Source organism: Pimephales promelas, chromosome 3, assembly GCF_988280905.1.
Source record: "Pimephales promelas chromosome 3, fPimPro1.hap1.1, whole genome shotgun sequence".
Classification (NCBI taxonomy): domain Eukaryota; kingdom Metazoa; phylum Chordata; class Actinopteri; order Cypriniformes; family Leuciscidae; genus Pimephales; species Pimephales promelas.
This window is the reverse complement of record NC_142771.1, coordinates 47,153,698-47,167,639: the sequence shown is the minus strand read 5'-3', so window position 1 is coordinate 47,167,639 and position 13,942 is coordinate 47,153,698. Positions and strand designations below refer to the sequence as shown.

The window sequence follows — 13,942 nt, the reverse complement described above, 5'->3', positions numbered from 1 at the left end:
TAGGGTAGTAAACTACATAAAGCTTACAGCACCTGGTATTCCCAGGCGGTCTCCCATCCAAGTACTAACCAGGCCCGACCCTGCTTAGCTTCCGAGATCAGACGAGTTCGGGCGTTCTCAAGGTGGTATGGCTGTAAGCGAAATCTGCTGCCAAAATTGGGCTATTTGAATGGTTAGAACATTAGGGTAGTAAACTACATAAAGCTTACAGCACCTGGTATTCCCAGGCGGTCTCCCATCCAAGTACTAACCAGGCCCGACCCTGCTTAGCTTCCGAGATCAGACGAGTTCGGGCGTTCTCAAGGTGGTATGGCCGTAAGCGAAATCTGCTGCCAAAATTGGGCTATTTGAATGGTTAGAACATTAGGGTAGTAAACTACATAAAGCTTACAGCACCTGGTATTCCCAGGCGGTCTCCCATCCAAGTACTAACCAGGCCCGACCCTGCTTAGCTTCCGAGATCAGACGAGTTCGGGCGTTCTCAAGGTGGTATGGCCGTAAGCGAAATCTGCTGCCAAAATTGGGCTATTTGAATGGTTAGAACATTAGGGTAGTAAACTACATAAAGCTTTCAGCACCTGGTATTCCCAGACGGTCTCCCATCCAAGTACTAACCAGGCCCGACCCTGCTTAGCTTCCGAGATCAGACGAGTTCGGGCGTTCTCAAGGTGGTATGGCCGTAAGCGAAATCTGCTGCCAAAATTGGGCTATTTGAATGGTTAGAACATTAGGGTAGTAAACTACATAAAGCTTACAGCACCTGGTATTCCCAGGCGGTCTCCCATCCAAGTACTAACCAGGCCCGACCCTGCTTAGCTTCCGAGATCAGACGAGTTCGGGCGTTCTCAAGGTGGTATGGCCGTAAGCGAAATCTGCTGCCAAAATTGGGCTATTTGAATGGTTAGAACATTAGGGTAGTAAACTACATAAAGCTTACAGCACCTGGTATTCCCAGGCGGTCTCCCATCCAAGTACTAACCAGGCCCGACCCTGCTTAGCTTCCGAGATCAGACGAGTTCGGGCGTTCTCAAGGTGGTATGGCCGTAAGCGAAATCTGCTGCCAAAATTGGGCTATTTGAATGGTTAGAACATTAGGGTAGTAAACTACATAAAGCTTGCAGCACCTGGTATTCCCAGGCGGTCTCCCATCCAAGTACTAACCAGGCCCGACCCTGCTTAGCTTCCGAGATCAGACGAGTTCGGGCGTTCTCAAGGTGGTATGGCCGTAAGCGAAATCTGCTGCCAAAATTGGGCTATTTGAATGGTTAGAACATTAGGGTAGTAAACTACATAAAGCTTACAGCACCTGGTATTCCCAGGCGGTCTCCCATCCAAGTACTAACCAGGCCCGACCCTGCTTAGCTTCCGAGATCAGACGAGTTCGGGCGTTCTCAAGGTGGTATGGCCGTAAGCGAAATCTGCTGCCAAAATTGGGCTATTTGAATGGTTAGAACATTAGGGTAGTAAACTACATAAAGCTTACAGCACCTGGTATTCCCAGGCGGTCTCCCATCCAAGTACTAACCAGGCCCGACCCTGCTTAGCTTCCGAGATCAGACGAGTTCGGGCGTTCTCAAGGTGGTATGGCCGTAAGCGAAATCTGCTGCCAAAATTGGGCTATTTGAATGGTTAGAACATTAGGGTAGTAAACTACATAAAGCTTTCAGCACCTGGTATTCCCAGACGGTCTCCCATCCAAGTACTAACCAGGCCCGACCCTGCTTAGCTTCCGAGATCAGACGAGTTCGGGCGTTCTCAAGGTGGTATGGCCGTAAGCGAAATCTGCTGCCAAAATTGGGCTATTTGAATGGTTAGAACATTAGGGTAGTAAACTACATAAAGCTTACAGCACCTGGTATTCCCAGGCGGTCTCCCATCCAAGTACTAACCAGGCCCGACCCTGCTTAGCTTCCGAGATCAGACGAGTTCGGGCGTTCTCAAGGTGGTATGGCTGTAAGCGAAATCTGCTGCCAAAATTGGGCTATTTGAATGGTTAGAACATTAGGGTAGTAAACTACATAAAGCTTACAGCACCTGGTATTCCCAGGCGGTCTCCCATCCAAGTACTAACCAGGCCCGACCCTGCTTAGCTTCCGAGATCAGACGAGTTCGGGCGTTCTCAAGGTGGTATGGCCGTAAGCGAAATCTGCTGCCAAAATTGGGCTATTTGAATGGTTAGAACATTAGGGTAGTAAACTACATAAAGCTTACAGCACCTGGTATTCCCAGGCGGTCTCCCATCCAAGTACTAACCAGGCCCGACCCTGCTTAGCTTCCGAGATCAGACGAGTTCGGGCGTTCTCAAGGTGGTATGGCCGTAAGCGAAATCTGCTGCCAAAATTGGGCTATTTGAAGAAGAAAAAAAAGAGACTCTTTCAGGCTTTCTTAAGAAACTGAGAGACTATTTCAGGAATTTTGAGGGGGAAAAAAGACAATTTAGGATTTTTGAAACATTTCATTGACTCTTTTTTTTTTTTTTTTTTTAAACAATAAAGCTTACAGCACCTGGTATTCCCAGGCGGTCTCCCATCCAAGTACTAACCAGGCCCGACCCTGCTTAGCTTCCGAGATCAGACGAGTTCGGGCGTTCTCAAGGTGGTATGGCCGTAAGCGAAATCTGCTGCCAAAATTGGGCTATTTGAATGGTTAGAACATTAGGGTAGTAAACTACATAAAGCTTACAGCACCTGGTATTCCCAGGCGGTCTCCCATCCAAGTACTAACCAGGCCCGACCCTGCTTAGCTTCCGAGATCAGACGAGTTCGGGCGTTCTCAAGGTGGTATGGCCGTAAGCGAAATCTGCTGCCAAAATTGGGCTATTTGAATGGTTAGAACATTAGGGTAGTAAACTACATAAAGCTTACAGCACCTGGTATTCCCTGGCGGTCTCCCATCCAAGTACTAACCAGGCCCGACCCTGCTTAGCTTCCGAGATCAGACGAGTTCGGGCGTTCTCAAGGTGGTATGGCCGTAAGCGTAATCTGCTGCCAAAATTGGGCTATTTGAATGGTTAGAACATTAGGGTAGTAAACTACATAAAGCTTACAGCACCTGGTATTCCCAGGCGGTCTCCCAACCAAGTACTAACCAGGCCCGACCCTGCTTAGCTTCCGAGATCAGACGAGTTCGGGCGTTCTCAAGGTGGTATGGCCGTAAGCGAAATCTGCTGCCAAAATTGGGCTATTTGAATGGTTAGAACATTAGGGTAGTAAACTACATAAAGCTTACAGCACCTGGTATTCCCAGGCGGTCTCCCATCCAAGTACTAACCAGGCCCGACCCTGCTTAGCTTCCGAGATCAGACGAGTTCGGGCGTTCTCAAGGTGGTATGGCCGTAAGCGAAATCTGCTGCCAAAATTGGGCTATTTGAATGGTTAGAACATTAGGGTAGTAAACTACATAAAGCTTACAGCACCTGGTATTCCCAGGCGGTCTCCCATCCAAGTACTAACCAGGCCCGACCCTGCTTAGCTTCCGAGATCAGACGAGTTCGGGCGTTCTCAAGGTGGTATGGCCGTAAGCGAAATCTGCTGCCAAAATTGGGCTATTTGAATGGTTAGAACATTAGGGTAGTAAACTACATAAAGCTTACAGCACCTGGTATTCCCAGGCGGTCTCCCATCCAAGTACTAACCAGGCCCGACCCTGCTTAGCTTCCGAGATCAGACGAGTTCGGGCGTTCTCAAGGTGGTATGGCCGTAAGCGAAATCTGCTGCCAAAATTGGGCTATTTGAATGGTTAGAACATTAGGGTAGTAAACTACATAAAGCTTACAGCACCTGGTATTCCCAGGCGGTCTCCCATCCAAGTACTAACCAGGCCCGACCCTGCTTAGCTTCCGAGATCAGACGAGTTCGGGCGTTCTCAAGGTGGTATGGCCGTAAGCGAAATCTGCTGCCAAAATTGGGCTATTTGAATGGTTAGAACATTAGGGTAGTAAACTACATAAAGCTTACAGCACCTGGTATTCCCAGGCGGTCTCCCATCCAAGTACTAACCAGGCCCGACCCTGCTTAGCTTCCGAGATCAGACGAGTTCGGGCGTTCTCAAGGTGGTATGGCCGTAAGCGAAATCTGCTGCCAAAATTGGGCTATTTGAATGGTTAGAACATTAGGGTAGTAAACTACATAAAGCTTACAGCACCTGGTATTCCCAGGCGGTCTCCCATCCAAGTACTAACCAGGCCCGACCCTGCTTAGCTTCCGAGATCAGACGAGTTCGGGCGTTCTCAAGGTGGTATGGCCGTAAGCGAAATCTGCTGCCAAAATTGGGCTATTTGAATGGTTAGAACATTAGGGTAGTAAACTACATAAAGCTTACAGCACCTGGTATTCCCAGGCGGTCTCCCATCCAAGTACTAACCAGGCGCGACCCTGCTTAGCTTCCGAGATCAGACGAGTTCGGGCGTTCTCAATGTGGTATGGCCGTAAGCGAAATCTGCTGCCAAAATTGGGCTATTTGAATGGTTAGAACATTAGGGTAGTAAACTACATAAAGCTTACAGCACCTGGTATTCCCAGGCGGTCTCCCATCCAAGTACTAACCAGGCCCGACCCTGCTTAGCTTCCGAGATCAGACGAGTTCGGGCGTTCTCAAGGTGGTATGGCCGTAAGCGAAATCTGCTGCCAAAATTGGGCTATTTGAATGGTTAGAACATTAGGGTAGTAAACTACATAAAGCTTACAGCACCTGGTATTCCCAGGCGGTCTCCCATCCAAGTACTAACCAGGCCCGACCCTGCTTAGCTTCCGAGATCAGACGAGTTCGGGCGTTCTCAAGGTGGTATGGCCGTAAGCGAAATCTGCTGCCAAAATTGGGCTATTTGAATGGTTAGAACATTAGGGTAGTAAACTACATAAAGCTTACAGCACCTGGTATTCCCAGGCGGTCTCCCATCCAAGTACTAACCAGGCCCGACCCTGCTTAGCTTCCGAGATCAGACGAGTTCGGGCGTTCTCAAGGTGGTATGGCCGTAAGCGAAATCTGCTGCCAAAATTGGGCTATTTGAATGGTTAGAACATTAAGGTAGTAAACTACATAAAGCTTACAGCACCTGGTATTCCCAGGCGGTCTCCCATCCAAGTACTAACCAGGCCCGACCCTGCTTAGCTTCCGAGATCAGACGAGTTCGGGCGTTCTCAAGGTGGTATGGCCGTAAGCGAAATCTGCTGCCAAAATTGGGCTATTTGAATGGTTAGAACATTAGGGTAGTAAACTACATTAAGCTTACAGCACCTGGTATTCCCCGGCGGTCTCCCATCCAAGTACTAACCAGGCCCGACCCTGCTTAGCTTCCGAGATCAGACGAGTTCGGGCGTTCTCAAGGTGGTATGGCCGTAAGCGAAATCTGCAGCCAAAATTGGGCTATTTGAAGAAGAAAAAAAAGAGACTCTTTCAGGCTTTCTGAAGAAACTGAGAGACTATTTCAGGAATTTTGAGGGGAAAAAAGACAATTTAGGATTTTTGAAACATTTCATTGACTCTTTTTTTTTTTTTTTTTTTTTTAAACAATAAAGCTTACAGCACCTGGTATTCCCAGGCGGTCTCCCATCCAAGTACTAACCAGGCCCGACCCTGCTTAGCTTCCGAGATCAGACGAGTTCGGGCGTTCTCAAGGTGGTATGGCCGTAAGCGAAATCTGCTGCCAAAATTGGGCTATTTGAATGGTTAGAACATTAGGGTAGTAAACTACATTAAGCTTACAGCACCTGGTATTCCCAGGCGGTCTCCCATCCAAGTACTAACCAGGCCCGACCCTGCTTAGCTTCCGAGATCAGACGAGTTCGGGCGTTCTCAAGGTGGTATGGCCGTAAGCGAAATCTGCTGCCAAAATTGGGCTATTTGAATGGTTAGAACATTAGGGTAGTAAACTACATAAAGCTTACAGCACCTGGTATTCCCAGGCGGTCTCCCATCCAAGTACTAACCAGGCCCGACCCTGCTTAGCTTCCGAGATCAGACGAGTTCGGGCGTTCTCAAGGTGGTATGGCCGTAAGCGAAATCTGCTGCCAAAATTGGGCTATTTGAATGGTTAGAACATTAAGGTAGTAAACTACATAAAGCTTACAGCACCTGGTATTCCCAGGCGGTCTCCCATCCAAGTACTAACCAGGCCCGACCCTGCTTAGCTTCCGAGATCAGACGAGTTCGGGCGTTCTCAAGGTGGTATGGCCGTAAGCGAAATCTGCTGCCAAAATTGGGCTATTTGAATGGTTAGAACATTAGGGTAGTAAACTACATAAAGCTTACAGCACCTGGTATTCCCAGGCGGTCTCCCATCCAAGTACTAACCAGGCGCGACCCTGCTTAGCTTCCGAGATCAGACGAGTTCGGGCGTTCTCAAGGTGGTATGGCCGTAAGCGAAATCTGCTGCCAAAATTGGGCTATTTGAATGGTTAGAACATTAGGGTAGTAAACTACATAAAGCTTACAGCACCTGGTATTCCCAGGCGGTCTCCCATCCAAGTACTAACCAGGCCCGACCCTGCTTAGCTTCCGAGATCAGACGAGTTCGGGCGTTCTCAAGGTGGTATGGCCGTAAGCGAAATCTGCTGCCAAAATTGGGCTATTTGAATGGTTAGAACATTAGGGTAGTAAACTACATAAAGCTTACAGCACCTGGTATTCCCAGGCGGTCTCCCATCCAAGTACTAACCAGGCCCGACCCTGCTTAGCTTCCGAGATCAGACGAGTTCGGGCGTTCTCAAGGTGGTATGGCCGTAAGCGAAATCTGCTGCCAAAATTGGGCTATTTGAATGGTTAGAACATTAGGGTAGTAAACTACATAAAGCTTACAGCACCTGGTATTCCCAGGCGGTCTCCCATCCAAGTACTAACCAGGCCCGACCCTGCTTAGCTTCCGAGATCAGACGAGTTCGGGCGTTCTCAAGGTGGTATGGCCGTAAGCGAAATCTGCTGCCAAAATTGGGCTATTTGAATGGTTAGAACATTAGGGTAGTAAACTACATAAAGCTTACAGCACCTGGTATTCCCAGGCGGTCTCCCATCCAAGTACTAACCAGGCCCGACCCTGCTTAGCTTCCGAGATCAGACGAGTTCGGGCGTTCTCAAGGTGGTATGGCCGTAAGCAAAATCTGCTGCCAAAATTGGGCTATTTGAATGGTTAGAACATTAGGGTAGTAAACTACATAAAGCTTACAGCACCTGGTATTCCCAGGCGGTCTCCCATCCAAGTACTAACCAGGCCCGACCCTGCTTAGCTTCCGAGATCAGACGAGTTCGGGCGTTCTCAAGGTGGTATGGCCGTAAGCGAAATCTGCTGCCAAAATTGGGCTATTTGAATGGTTAGAACATTAGGGTAGTAAACTACATAAAGCTTACAGCACCTGGTATTCCCAGGCGGTCTCCCATCCAAGTACTAACCAGGCCCGACCCTGCTTAGCTTCCGAGATCAGACGAGTTCGGGCGTTCTCAAGGTGGTATGGCCGTAAGCGAAATCTGCTGCCAAAATTGGGCTATTTGAATGGTTAGAACATTAGGGTAGTAAACTACATAAAGCTTACAGCACCTGGTATTCCCAGGCGGTCTCCCATCCAAGTACTAACCAGGCGCGACCCTGCTTAGCTTCCGAGATCAGACGAGTTCGGGCGTTCTCAAGGTGGTATGGCCGTAAGCGAAATCTGCTGCCAAAATTGGGCTATTTGAATGGTTAGAACATTAGGGTAGTAAACTACATAAAGCTTACAGCACCTGGTATTCCCAGGCGGTCTCCCATCCAAGTACTAACCAGGCCCGACCCTGCTTAGCTTCCGAGATCAGACGAGTTCGGGCGTTCTCAAGGTGGTATGGCCGTAAGCGAAATCTGCTGCCAAAATTGGGCTATTTGAATGGTTAGAACATTAGGGTAGTAAACTACATAAAGCTTACAGCACCTGGTATTCCCAGGCGGTCTCCCATCCAAGTACTAACCAGGCCCGACCCTGCTTAGCTTCCGAGATCAGACGAGTTCGGGCGTTCTCAAGGTGGTATGGCCGTAAGCGAAATCTGCTGCCAAAATTGGGCTATTTGAATGGTTAGAACATTAAGGTAGTAAACTACATAAAGCTTACAGCACCTGGTATTCCCAGGCGGTCTCCCATCCAAGTACTAACCAGGCCCGACCCTGCTTAGCTTCCGAGATCAGACGAGTTCGGGCGTTCTCAAGGTGGTATGGCCGTAAGCGAAATCTGCTGCCAAAATTGGGCTATTTGAATGGTTAGAACATTAGGGTAGTAAACTACATTAAGCTTACAGCACCTGGTATTCCCCGGCGGTCTCCCATCCAAGTACTAACCAGGCCCGACCCTGCTTAGCTTCCGAGATCAGACGAGTTCGGGCGTTCTCAAGGTGGTATGGCCGTAAGCGAAATCTGCAGCCAAAATTGGGCTATTTGAAGAAGAAAAAAAAGAGACTCTTTCAGGCTTTCTGAAGAAACTGAGAGACTATTTCAGGAATTTTGAGGGGAAAAAAGACAATTTAGGATTTTTGAAACATTTCATTGACTCTTTTTTTTTGTTTTTTTTTTTTTAAACAATAAAGCTTACAGCACCTGGTATTCCCAGGCGGTCTCCCATCCAAGTACTAACCAGGCCCGACCCTGCTTAGCTTCCGAGATCAGACGAGTTCGGGCGTTCTCAAGGTGGTATGGCCGTAAGCGAAATCTGCTGCCAAAATTGGGCTATTTGAATGGTTAGAACATTAGGGTAGTAAACTACATAAAGCTTACAGCACCTGGTATTCCCAGGCGGTCTCCCATCCAAGTACTAACCAGGCCCGACCCTGCTTAGCTTCCGAGATCAGACGAGTTCGGGCGTTCTCAAGGTGGTATGGCCGTAAGCGAAATCTGCTGCCAAAATTGGGCTATTTGAATGGTTAGAACATTAGGGTAGTAAACTACATTAAGCTTACAGCACCTGGTATTCCCAGGCGGTCTCCCATCCAAGTACTAACCAGGCCCGACCCTGCTTAGCTTCCGAGATCAGACGAGTTCGGGCGTTCTCAAGGTGGTATGGCCGTAAGCGAAATCTGCTGCCAAAATTGGGCTATTTGAATGGTTAGAACATTAGGGTAGTAAACTACATAAAGCTTACAGCACCTGGTATTCCCAGGCGGTCTCCCATCCAAGTACTAACCAGGCCCGACCCTGCTTAGCTTCCGAGATCAGACGAGTTCGGGCGTTCTCAAGGTGGTATGGCCGTAAGCGAAATCTGCTGCCAAAATTGGGCTATTTGAATGGTTAGAACATTAAGGTAGTAAACTACATAAAGCTTACAGCACCTGGTATTCCCAGGCGGTCTCCCATCCAAGTACTAACCAGGCCCGACCCTGCTTAGCTTCCGAGATCAGACGAGTTCGGGCGTTCTCAAGGTGGTATGGCCGTAAGCGAAATCTGCTGCCAAAATTGGGCTATTTGAATGGTTAGAACATTAGGGTAGTAAACTACATAAAGCTTACAACACCTGGTATTCCCAGGCGGTCTCCCATCCAAGTACTAACCAGGCGCGACCCTGCTTAGCTTCCGAGATCAGACGAGTTCGGGCGTTCTCAAGGTGGTATGGCCGTAAGCGAAATCTGCTGCCAAAATTGGGCTATTTGAATGGTTAGAACATTAGGGTAGTAAACTACATAAAGCTTACAGCACCTGGTATTCCCAGGCGGTCTCCCATCCAAGTACTAACCAGGCCCGACCCTGCTTAGCTTCCGAGATCAGACGAGTTCGGGCGTTCTTTTTTTTTTTTTTTTTTTTTTTTATTTCTTTTTAAAACATTTTAATACATTTAAAAACAGTCTGAATCACATTCTGGCAATAATACATCAAAACGGAAACATGTCAATTCAATAAATGGGTTACCATGTACAAAATTTTTGACAAATACATCTTTCTCTTGATACATATTACAATAATCAAATAAAACATTTAAAATAAAACACATCTTTACCTTGAATAGTTTACACACAGGTATTCTTGTTTTCTTTTGTTTGACCATGTTTCTTCTGCTCCAAATTACAAATCTAGCGATGGTTAATACTAGATTTAAAAAACACTTATTCTTAACATTCCCTTTAAAACCAAATAACAACATTGTTTCCCATTCTTCATTAATACATCTTTGTTCTACCCCCAATTTACTTGTCATTTCTTTTATTTTTTTAATAAAACATTTTAAACCTGTGCATTTAAAGAAAAGATGTAACAAACCCTCATCTTCCCTCTTGCATACCTTGCATATTGCATCCCTTGCCATTCCAATTTTACACAGTCTCATTTCACTTAGTAAACAATTATGCCTTAAAATGTAATCAAAGTTTTCCAAAATTGGGCTTTTCCACCAAGCTCTTAAATTTTGCCATGTTTTCTTAATTTCCATGCTTGGATATAATCTTTGCCAATATCCTTCTGCTCTTGGTGTGATAAAAACATCTTTACATAAACAAGAATAAAACATCTTTAAAATACCATCTTTAAAAGCATGTTGTTTGTCATTACTTTTAAAATCAACCATCCTTCCATCGTTACATACTATTCCTTCCGTACCTTCTAAAACATTTATCCATTCTTTCGGTATTACTTCTTTTATTTGTTTGTATTGTTTTCCCAAGATTGTTATAGTTTCATTTTCATAATTTTCAACAATTGCATCTCTTATTACCTGCACTGGAACAAAACCAGGTATCACTTCATACAATATGTCTTTTATTTGCTTTATCCCTGCATTAAACCATTTTTTATAAAAAATGGTATCCTCTCCCTTTTTAATATGATCGTTTAAAAACAATGGTTGTCTTAAAATCTCTTCTCTGGTGAAAGACGTACAAACAACATGCTTTCGAAAATCACCCCATGCTTTTACAACCTCTTTATAAAACTCCGGTATTCCGTTCATCATATTTTCTTTAAGCTTCATCCATAATACATCATCTCCCATGTCCCCACATTTATTTAAAAAATAATTCATTACACTCTTCCAAGCATACTTCCCATGTTTCCAGAATTTATTAACCATTTTTATTCTCATACTTTTCATTCTTATTAATGGATCTATTAATCCTAATCCTCCTTCCTCTACCCTTCCAATTAAAGTGTCATATGCAATTTTTGATGGTTTCCCCTCCCATAAAAAATTTAAAACAATAGATTTAATTTTTTTATACACCCATATAGGCAAACTCACAGAACCCAAAACATACCACATTTTTGATAGAAACAAAGAATTAATAACTAAAACCTTCCCTTTTAAAAATAAGCCTCTTAATTTCCAGAAATTTAATCTCTTTTCCATTCCATTTAAAACCTCCTCCCATGTCATTTCCCTAATTTCATTTTCATTTTCTCCAACCCTTATACCTAAAATTTTCATATTCTTCTTTGCTTCCTTAAATTGCACATTCTTTGGTAACTCATTCGACAATCCTATTTTCATGTATGTAGTTTTTTCTTTATTAACCTTAGCCCCTGTTCCTTTACAATAACTTTCTAAAACTCCCATTGCTTTATCTATACTTTTGATGTCTTTTACAATCAAAGTTGTGTCATCTGCATACTGAAATATTTTTTGTTCTGATTCTTCTCCTTTTATGCGTATTCCTTGTATGTTCTTTTCCTGTTCTATTGCCAGTCCCAAAGCTTCGGACACTATTGTGTATAATAATGCTGACATTGGACACCCTTGTCTGATTGATCTTGTTATTTTAAAATTTTTAGTTAAAAAACCATTCACTTTCACACAACTACTTATATCTGTATATAGGCATTTTATCCATTTTAAAAAATTCTCCCCAAAACCAAATCTCTCCAACACATGCATCAAATATTTGTGTTCAACTCTATCAAACGCTTTTTCTAAATCCACACTTATTATATATCCTGTTTCTTTCTCCTCCTTCATGTACCAAACCATATCTCTTATATTGTTAATAACATCAGTAATATCTCTTTTTAGAACGGCATATGCTTGATTTGTAGTAATGATATTTGGTACTACTATTTTCAATCGATTGGCTAAAATTTTGGCTAATATTTTGTAGTCTGTATTCAACATACTTAGTGGTCTATAGTTTTTAAGATCTCTCTTATCACCTTTCTTCTTGTAAATTATTTTTACCATTCCTTTCTTCATACTATTAGTTAGATTCTCTTTCATAAATATATCAATAAATAATTCATTTAAAATTGGGCATAACACATCTTTAAAAACCTTATAAAAATCAACTGGTATTCCATCTATTCCCGGACTTTTACTATTTTTTAATTGATCGATTGCTATCCCTATTTCTAATTCCGTAATCTCACTCTCACACAATTCCTTGTCTCCTTCATTAACTTTAACCTGTATTTTGCTCAGTAAAAATTCTTCTTCTTCTAAATCAACCACATTTTCAGTAAATAGCTCCTTATAAAACTCTCCGATTTCTTTCAAAATTCCCATTGTATCTTCTACAATCCTTCCATCTTGTGTTTTAACACTTTTTATTATATCCGCTCTCTGTCTTGTTTTTTCTAATTCATAGAAATATTTCGTACTTCTTTCTCCTTCTACAATGTCTTTTGCCTTACTTCTTATTATTGCTCCTTTACACTTCTCATCCTCTATTTTCTTTAATTCTTCCTGTAATTCTATTATCTTATCAATATTCCTATCATTCTCACTTACTTTCCTCATTTCTTCTTCCCAGTCTTTTTTTATCTTATTTTCTTTCACCTTTTTACTTTTTTGCATCTTTTTTGAATAATCCACTGAGAATTGTTTTATTCTATTTTTTAGAATATCCCACCAATACCCTTTATCTATTTCATACATATCATCATTTAAACTATGTATTATTATGTTTTCTATTTCCATTCTATATATTCCATTTTTTAGAAGTTCTGTATTTAGTACCCACACCCCCGGTCCTTTATCAACCTCATCAAAGTTCATTGATATCCATAAAAAATCATGATCACTCTCACTATAATTTTTGTAAGCAGCCTTTGTGACATAAAAAGCTTCCCCTTTTTTGCATAAAAATAAGTCTATTCTACTTTGCTTTAGCACTCTGTCCACAATTTGTCTTCTTGAATATTCTCTTTGCATACCATTTCTCTCCCTCCACACATCCACCATATTATATTTCTCCATTATGTTGTGTATTTCATTCCTCCCTCTATCCCTTCTAAAACTCATTGAATCATCTACATCAATTCTCTGTAATACAGTATTAAAGTCACCTAACACCATAATGTTTTCATTTTTTCCTATTAACTCATTCATATCCTTATAAAATGTATATTTTTCTCTTTCATCATTAGGTGCATGTATGTTACACACTTTCATTTCTTTTCCATTACACAAAAATCTGACAATTATTATTCTTCCATATGTATCTTTATAATCTATATCTACTTCTTCAAAAATCCCTTTTTTTATTAAAATAGCTACCCCTCTTTTCCTTTCCTTATCACAATTACTATATATTTCTCCATTCCATAATTTTCTTATTTCATAACTTATTTTATCTTCCCATTTAGTTTCTTGTAGACATATCACATCACATTTTTTGGTCAGACACATTAATCTTTCAAACTTTTGACATTTGGATAATCCTCTTGCATTCAGTGATATAATACTAATGGAGCCCATCAAAGAAAATATTAAATAGGCAAAAAAACAAAAAAACAAGAAAAAAACCCATTCAATCCATTTCATTATTTTTTCTCCTCTCTAGCATTCCCTTCAGCTCTTCTCTTCTTATCTTCTGCTTTTTAAGAACCTGTTGAATGTCTAGGCCCCCTTTTTTTGCTTTTAAGCCTCTATTTAGTCTCTCTCTTCCTTTATTTTCCATTTCATGACTCCCTCCACCATTGTCAGTTCCTCTTACCTCAGTCAGTATCTTTATTCCCTTCTCATCCACTTTTCCGGTTCCTTGTCCTTTCACATAGTCCTGTCCTTTCCCATAGTCCGGT

At 43.0% G+C, this 13,942-nt stretch overlaps 51 non-coding genes across 51 annotated transcripts; all 51 read right to left on the bottom strand.

Annotated features, from left to right (window-relative positions):
• Positions 1-20: 20 nt before the first annotated feature.
• On the bottom strand, positions 21-139 carry LOC148993976 (5S ribosomal RNA). The gene has a single exon (XR_016160342.1). It is a non-coding gene; the product is annotated as a 5S ribosomal RNA (ribosomal RNA).
• Positions 140-202: 63 nt separating this feature from the next.
• On the bottom strand, positions 203-321 carry LOC148993975 (5S ribosomal RNA). The gene has a single exon (XR_016159575.1). It is a non-coding gene; the product is annotated as a 5S ribosomal RNA (ribosomal RNA).
• Positions 322-384: 63 nt separating this feature from the next.
• LOC148993974 (5S ribosomal RNA) lies at positions 385-503 on the bottom strand. The gene has a single exon (XR_016159574.1). It is a non-coding gene; the product is annotated as a 5S ribosomal RNA (ribosomal RNA).
• A 63-nt stretch (positions 504-566) lies between these two features.
• On the bottom strand, positions 567-685 carry LOC148993973 (5S ribosomal RNA). The gene has a single exon (XR_016163314.1). It is a non-coding gene; the product is annotated as a 5S ribosomal RNA (ribosomal RNA).
• Positions 686-748: 63 nt separating this feature from the next.
• LOC148993972 (5S ribosomal RNA) lies at positions 749-867 on the bottom strand. Its single transcript, XR_016159573.1, has one exon. It is a non-coding gene; the product is annotated as a 5S ribosomal RNA (ribosomal RNA).
• A 63-nt stretch (positions 868-930) lies between these two features.
• LOC148993971 (5S ribosomal RNA) lies at positions 931-1,049 on the bottom strand. The gene has a single exon (XR_016159572.1). It is a non-coding gene; the product is annotated as a 5S ribosomal RNA (ribosomal RNA).
• A 63-nt stretch (positions 1,050-1,112) lies between these two features.
• Positions 1,113-1,231, bottom strand: LOC148993970 (5S ribosomal RNA). Its single transcript, XR_016162524.1, has one exon. It is a non-coding gene; the product is annotated as a 5S ribosomal RNA (ribosomal RNA).
• Positions 1,232-1,294: 63 nt separating this feature from the next.
• On the bottom strand, positions 1,295-1,413 carry LOC148993969 (5S ribosomal RNA). Its single transcript, XR_016159571.1, has one exon. It is a non-coding gene; the product is annotated as a 5S ribosomal RNA (ribosomal RNA).
• A 63-nt stretch (positions 1,414-1,476) lies between these two features.
• Positions 1,477-1,595, bottom strand: LOC148993968 (5S ribosomal RNA). The gene has a single exon (XR_016159570.1). It is a non-coding gene; the product is annotated as a 5S ribosomal RNA (ribosomal RNA).
• A 63-nt stretch (positions 1,596-1,658) lies between these two features.
• On the bottom strand, positions 1,659-1,777 carry LOC148993967 (5S ribosomal RNA). Its single transcript, XR_016163313.1, has one exon. It is a non-coding gene; the product is annotated as a 5S ribosomal RNA (ribosomal RNA).
• Positions 1,778-1,840: 63 nt separating this feature from the next.
• Positions 1,841-1,959, bottom strand: LOC148993966 (5S ribosomal RNA). The gene has a single exon (XR_016160341.1). It is a non-coding gene; the product is annotated as a 5S ribosomal RNA (ribosomal RNA).
• A 63-nt stretch (positions 1,960-2,022) lies between these two features.
• LOC148993965 (5S ribosomal RNA) lies at positions 2,023-2,141 on the bottom strand. The gene has a single exon (XR_016159569.1). It is a non-coding gene; the product is annotated as a 5S ribosomal RNA (ribosomal RNA).
• A 63-nt stretch (positions 2,142-2,204) lies between these two features.
• LOC148993964 (5S ribosomal RNA) lies at positions 2,205-2,323 on the bottom strand. The gene has a single exon (XR_016159568.1). It is a non-coding gene; the product is annotated as a 5S ribosomal RNA (ribosomal RNA).
• A 170-nt stretch (positions 2,324-2,493) lies between these two features.
• Positions 2,494-2,612, bottom strand: LOC148993963 (5S ribosomal RNA). Its single transcript, XR_016159567.1, has one exon. It is a non-coding gene; the product is annotated as a 5S ribosomal RNA (ribosomal RNA).
• Positions 2,613-2,675: 63 nt separating this feature from the next.
• LOC148993962 (5S ribosomal RNA) lies at positions 2,676-2,794 on the bottom strand. Its single transcript, XR_016159566.1, has one exon. It is a non-coding gene; the product is annotated as a 5S ribosomal RNA (ribosomal RNA).
• Positions 2,795-2,857: 63 nt separating this feature from the next.
• Positions 2,858-2,976, bottom strand: LOC148993961 (5S ribosomal RNA). The gene has a single exon (XR_016161389.1). It is a non-coding gene; the product is annotated as a 5S ribosomal RNA (ribosomal RNA).
• A 63-nt stretch (positions 2,977-3,039) lies between these two features.
• LOC148993960 (5S ribosomal RNA) lies at positions 3,040-3,158 on the bottom strand. The gene has a single exon (XR_016160416.1). It is a non-coding gene; the product is annotated as a 5S ribosomal RNA (ribosomal RNA).
• Positions 3,159-3,221: 63 nt separating this feature from the next.
• Positions 3,222-3,340, bottom strand: LOC148993959 (5S ribosomal RNA). The gene has a single exon (XR_016159564.1). It is a non-coding gene; the product is annotated as a 5S ribosomal RNA (ribosomal RNA).
• Positions 3,341-3,403: 63 nt separating this feature from the next.
• LOC148993958 (5S ribosomal RNA) lies at positions 3,404-3,522 on the bottom strand. The gene has a single exon (XR_016159563.1). It is a non-coding gene; the product is annotated as a 5S ribosomal RNA (ribosomal RNA).
• Positions 3,523-3,585: 63 nt separating this feature from the next.
• LOC148993957 (5S ribosomal RNA) lies at positions 3,586-3,704 on the bottom strand. Its single transcript, XR_016159562.1, has one exon. It is a non-coding gene; the product is annotated as a 5S ribosomal RNA (ribosomal RNA).
• A 63-nt stretch (positions 3,705-3,767) lies between these two features.
• Positions 3,768-3,886, bottom strand: LOC148993956 (5S ribosomal RNA). Its single transcript, XR_016159561.1, has one exon. It is a non-coding gene; the product is annotated as a 5S ribosomal RNA (ribosomal RNA).
• A 63-nt stretch (positions 3,887-3,949) lies between these two features.
• LOC148993955 (5S ribosomal RNA) lies at positions 3,950-4,068 on the bottom strand. The gene has a single exon (XR_016159560.1). It is a non-coding gene; the product is annotated as a 5S ribosomal RNA (ribosomal RNA).
• Positions 4,069-4,131: 63 nt separating this feature from the next.
• Positions 4,132-4,250, bottom strand: LOC148993954 (5S ribosomal RNA). The gene has a single exon (XR_016159559.1). It is a non-coding gene; the product is annotated as a 5S ribosomal RNA (ribosomal RNA).
• Positions 4,251-4,313: 63 nt separating this feature from the next.
• Positions 4,314-4,432, bottom strand: LOC148993953 (5S ribosomal RNA). Its single transcript, XR_016164009.1, has one exon. It is a non-coding gene; the product is annotated as a 5S ribosomal RNA (ribosomal RNA).
• Positions 4,433-4,495: 63 nt separating this feature from the next.
• On the bottom strand, positions 4,496-4,614 carry LOC148993952 (5S ribosomal RNA). The gene has a single exon (XR_016159558.1). It is a non-coding gene; the product is annotated as a 5S ribosomal RNA (ribosomal RNA).
• Positions 4,615-4,677: 63 nt separating this feature from the next.
• On the bottom strand, positions 4,678-4,796 carry LOC148993951 (5S ribosomal RNA). The gene has a single exon (XR_016159557.1). It is a non-coding gene; the product is annotated as a 5S ribosomal RNA (ribosomal RNA).
• Positions 4,797-4,859: 63 nt separating this feature from the next.
• On the bottom strand, positions 4,860-4,978 carry LOC148993950 (5S ribosomal RNA). The gene has a single exon (XR_016159556.1). It is a non-coding gene; the product is annotated as a 5S ribosomal RNA (ribosomal RNA).
• Positions 4,979-5,041: 63 nt separating this feature from the next.
• LOC148993949 (5S ribosomal RNA) lies at positions 5,042-5,160 on the bottom strand. The gene has a single exon (XR_016159555.1). It is a non-coding gene; the product is annotated as a 5S ribosomal RNA (ribosomal RNA).
• Positions 5,161-5,223: 63 nt separating this feature from the next.
• LOC148993948 (5S ribosomal RNA) lies at positions 5,224-5,342 on the bottom strand. Its single transcript, XR_016161836.1, has one exon. It is a non-coding gene; the product is annotated as a 5S ribosomal RNA (ribosomal RNA).
• Positions 5,343-5,514: 172 nt separating this feature from the next.
• On the bottom strand, positions 5,515-5,633 carry LOC148993947 (5S ribosomal RNA). The gene has a single exon (XR_016159553.1). It is a non-coding gene; the product is annotated as a 5S ribosomal RNA (ribosomal RNA).
• A 63-nt stretch (positions 5,634-5,696) lies between these two features.
• Positions 5,697-5,815, bottom strand: LOC148993946 (5S ribosomal RNA). Its single transcript, XR_016159552.1, has one exon. It is a non-coding gene; the product is annotated as a 5S ribosomal RNA (ribosomal RNA).
• Positions 5,816-5,878: 63 nt separating this feature from the next.
• On the bottom strand, positions 5,879-5,997 carry LOC148993945 (5S ribosomal RNA). The gene has a single exon (XR_016159551.1). It is a non-coding gene; the product is annotated as a 5S ribosomal RNA (ribosomal RNA).
• Positions 5,998-6,060: 63 nt separating this feature from the next.
• Positions 6,061-6,179, bottom strand: LOC148993944 (5S ribosomal RNA). Its single transcript, XR_016159550.1, has one exon. It is a non-coding gene; the product is annotated as a 5S ribosomal RNA (ribosomal RNA).
• A 63-nt stretch (positions 6,180-6,242) lies between these two features.
• LOC148993943 (5S ribosomal RNA) lies at positions 6,243-6,361 on the bottom strand. The gene has a single exon (XR_016163338.1). It is a non-coding gene; the product is annotated as a 5S ribosomal RNA (ribosomal RNA).
• Positions 6,362-6,424: 63 nt separating this feature from the next.
• LOC148993942 (5S ribosomal RNA) lies at positions 6,425-6,543 on the bottom strand. Its single transcript, XR_016159549.1, has one exon. It is a non-coding gene; the product is annotated as a 5S ribosomal RNA (ribosomal RNA).
• Positions 6,544-6,606: 63 nt separating this feature from the next.
• On the bottom strand, positions 6,607-6,725 carry LOC148993941 (5S ribosomal RNA). Its single transcript, XR_016159548.1, has one exon. It is a non-coding gene; the product is annotated as a 5S ribosomal RNA (ribosomal RNA).
• Positions 6,726-6,788: 63 nt separating this feature from the next.
• On the bottom strand, positions 6,789-6,907 carry LOC148993940 (5S ribosomal RNA). The gene has a single exon (XR_016159547.1). It is a non-coding gene; the product is annotated as a 5S ribosomal RNA (ribosomal RNA).
• Positions 6,908-6,970: 63 nt separating this feature from the next.
• Positions 6,971-7,089, bottom strand: LOC148993939 (5S ribosomal RNA). The gene has a single exon (XR_016159546.1). It is a non-coding gene; the product is annotated as a 5S ribosomal RNA (ribosomal RNA).
• A 63-nt stretch (positions 7,090-7,152) lies between these two features.
• LOC148993938 (5S ribosomal RNA) lies at positions 7,153-7,271 on the bottom strand. Its single transcript, XR_016159545.1, has one exon. It is a non-coding gene; the product is annotated as a 5S ribosomal RNA (ribosomal RNA).
• A 63-nt stretch (positions 7,272-7,334) lies between these two features.
• Positions 7,335-7,453, bottom strand: LOC148993937 (5S ribosomal RNA). The gene has a single exon (XR_016159544.1). It is a non-coding gene; the product is annotated as a 5S ribosomal RNA (ribosomal RNA).
• A 63-nt stretch (positions 7,454-7,516) lies between these two features.
• On the bottom strand, positions 7,517-7,635 carry LOC148993936 (5S ribosomal RNA). Its single transcript, XR_016163337.1, has one exon. It is a non-coding gene; the product is annotated as a 5S ribosomal RNA (ribosomal RNA).
• Positions 7,636-7,698: 63 nt separating this feature from the next.
• LOC148993935 (5S ribosomal RNA) lies at positions 7,699-7,817 on the bottom strand. The gene has a single exon (XR_016159542.1). It is a non-coding gene; the product is annotated as a 5S ribosomal RNA (ribosomal RNA).
• A 63-nt stretch (positions 7,818-7,880) lies between these two features.
• LOC148993934 (5S ribosomal RNA) lies at positions 7,881-7,999 on the bottom strand. Its single transcript, XR_016159541.1, has one exon. It is a non-coding gene; the product is annotated as a 5S ribosomal RNA (ribosomal RNA).
• Positions 8,000-8,062: 63 nt separating this feature from the next.
• LOC148993933 (5S ribosomal RNA) lies at positions 8,063-8,181 on the bottom strand. The gene has a single exon (XR_016159540.1). It is a non-coding gene; the product is annotated as a 5S ribosomal RNA (ribosomal RNA).
• Positions 8,182-8,244: 63 nt separating this feature from the next.
• LOC148993932 (5S ribosomal RNA) lies at positions 8,245-8,363 on the bottom strand. Its single transcript, XR_016161835.1, has one exon. It is a non-coding gene; the product is annotated as a 5S ribosomal RNA (ribosomal RNA).
• A 173-nt stretch (positions 8,364-8,536) lies between these two features.
• LOC148993931 (5S ribosomal RNA) lies at positions 8,537-8,655 on the bottom strand. The gene has a single exon (XR_016159539.1). It is a non-coding gene; the product is annotated as a 5S ribosomal RNA (ribosomal RNA).
• A 63-nt stretch (positions 8,656-8,718) lies between these two features.
• On the bottom strand, positions 8,719-8,837 carry LOC148993930 (5S ribosomal RNA). The gene has a single exon (XR_016159538.1). It is a non-coding gene; the product is annotated as a 5S ribosomal RNA (ribosomal RNA).
• Positions 8,838-8,900: 63 nt separating this feature from the next.
• On the bottom strand, positions 8,901-9,019 carry LOC148993929 (5S ribosomal RNA). The gene has a single exon (XR_016159536.1). It is a non-coding gene; the product is annotated as a 5S ribosomal RNA (ribosomal RNA).
• Positions 9,020-9,082: 63 nt separating this feature from the next.
• Positions 9,083-9,201, bottom strand: LOC148993928 (5S ribosomal RNA). The gene has a single exon (XR_016159535.1). It is a non-coding gene; the product is annotated as a 5S ribosomal RNA (ribosomal RNA).
• A 63-nt stretch (positions 9,202-9,264) lies between these two features.
• LOC148993927 (5S ribosomal RNA) lies at positions 9,265-9,383 on the bottom strand. Its single transcript, XR_016159534.1, has one exon. It is a non-coding gene; the product is annotated as a 5S ribosomal RNA (ribosomal RNA).
• A 63-nt stretch (positions 9,384-9,446) lies between these two features.
• On the bottom strand, positions 9,447-9,565 carry LOC148993926 (5S ribosomal RNA). The gene has a single exon (XR_016163949.1). It is a non-coding gene; the product is annotated as a 5S ribosomal RNA (ribosomal RNA).
• Positions 9,566-13,942: the final 4,377 nt, after the last annotated feature.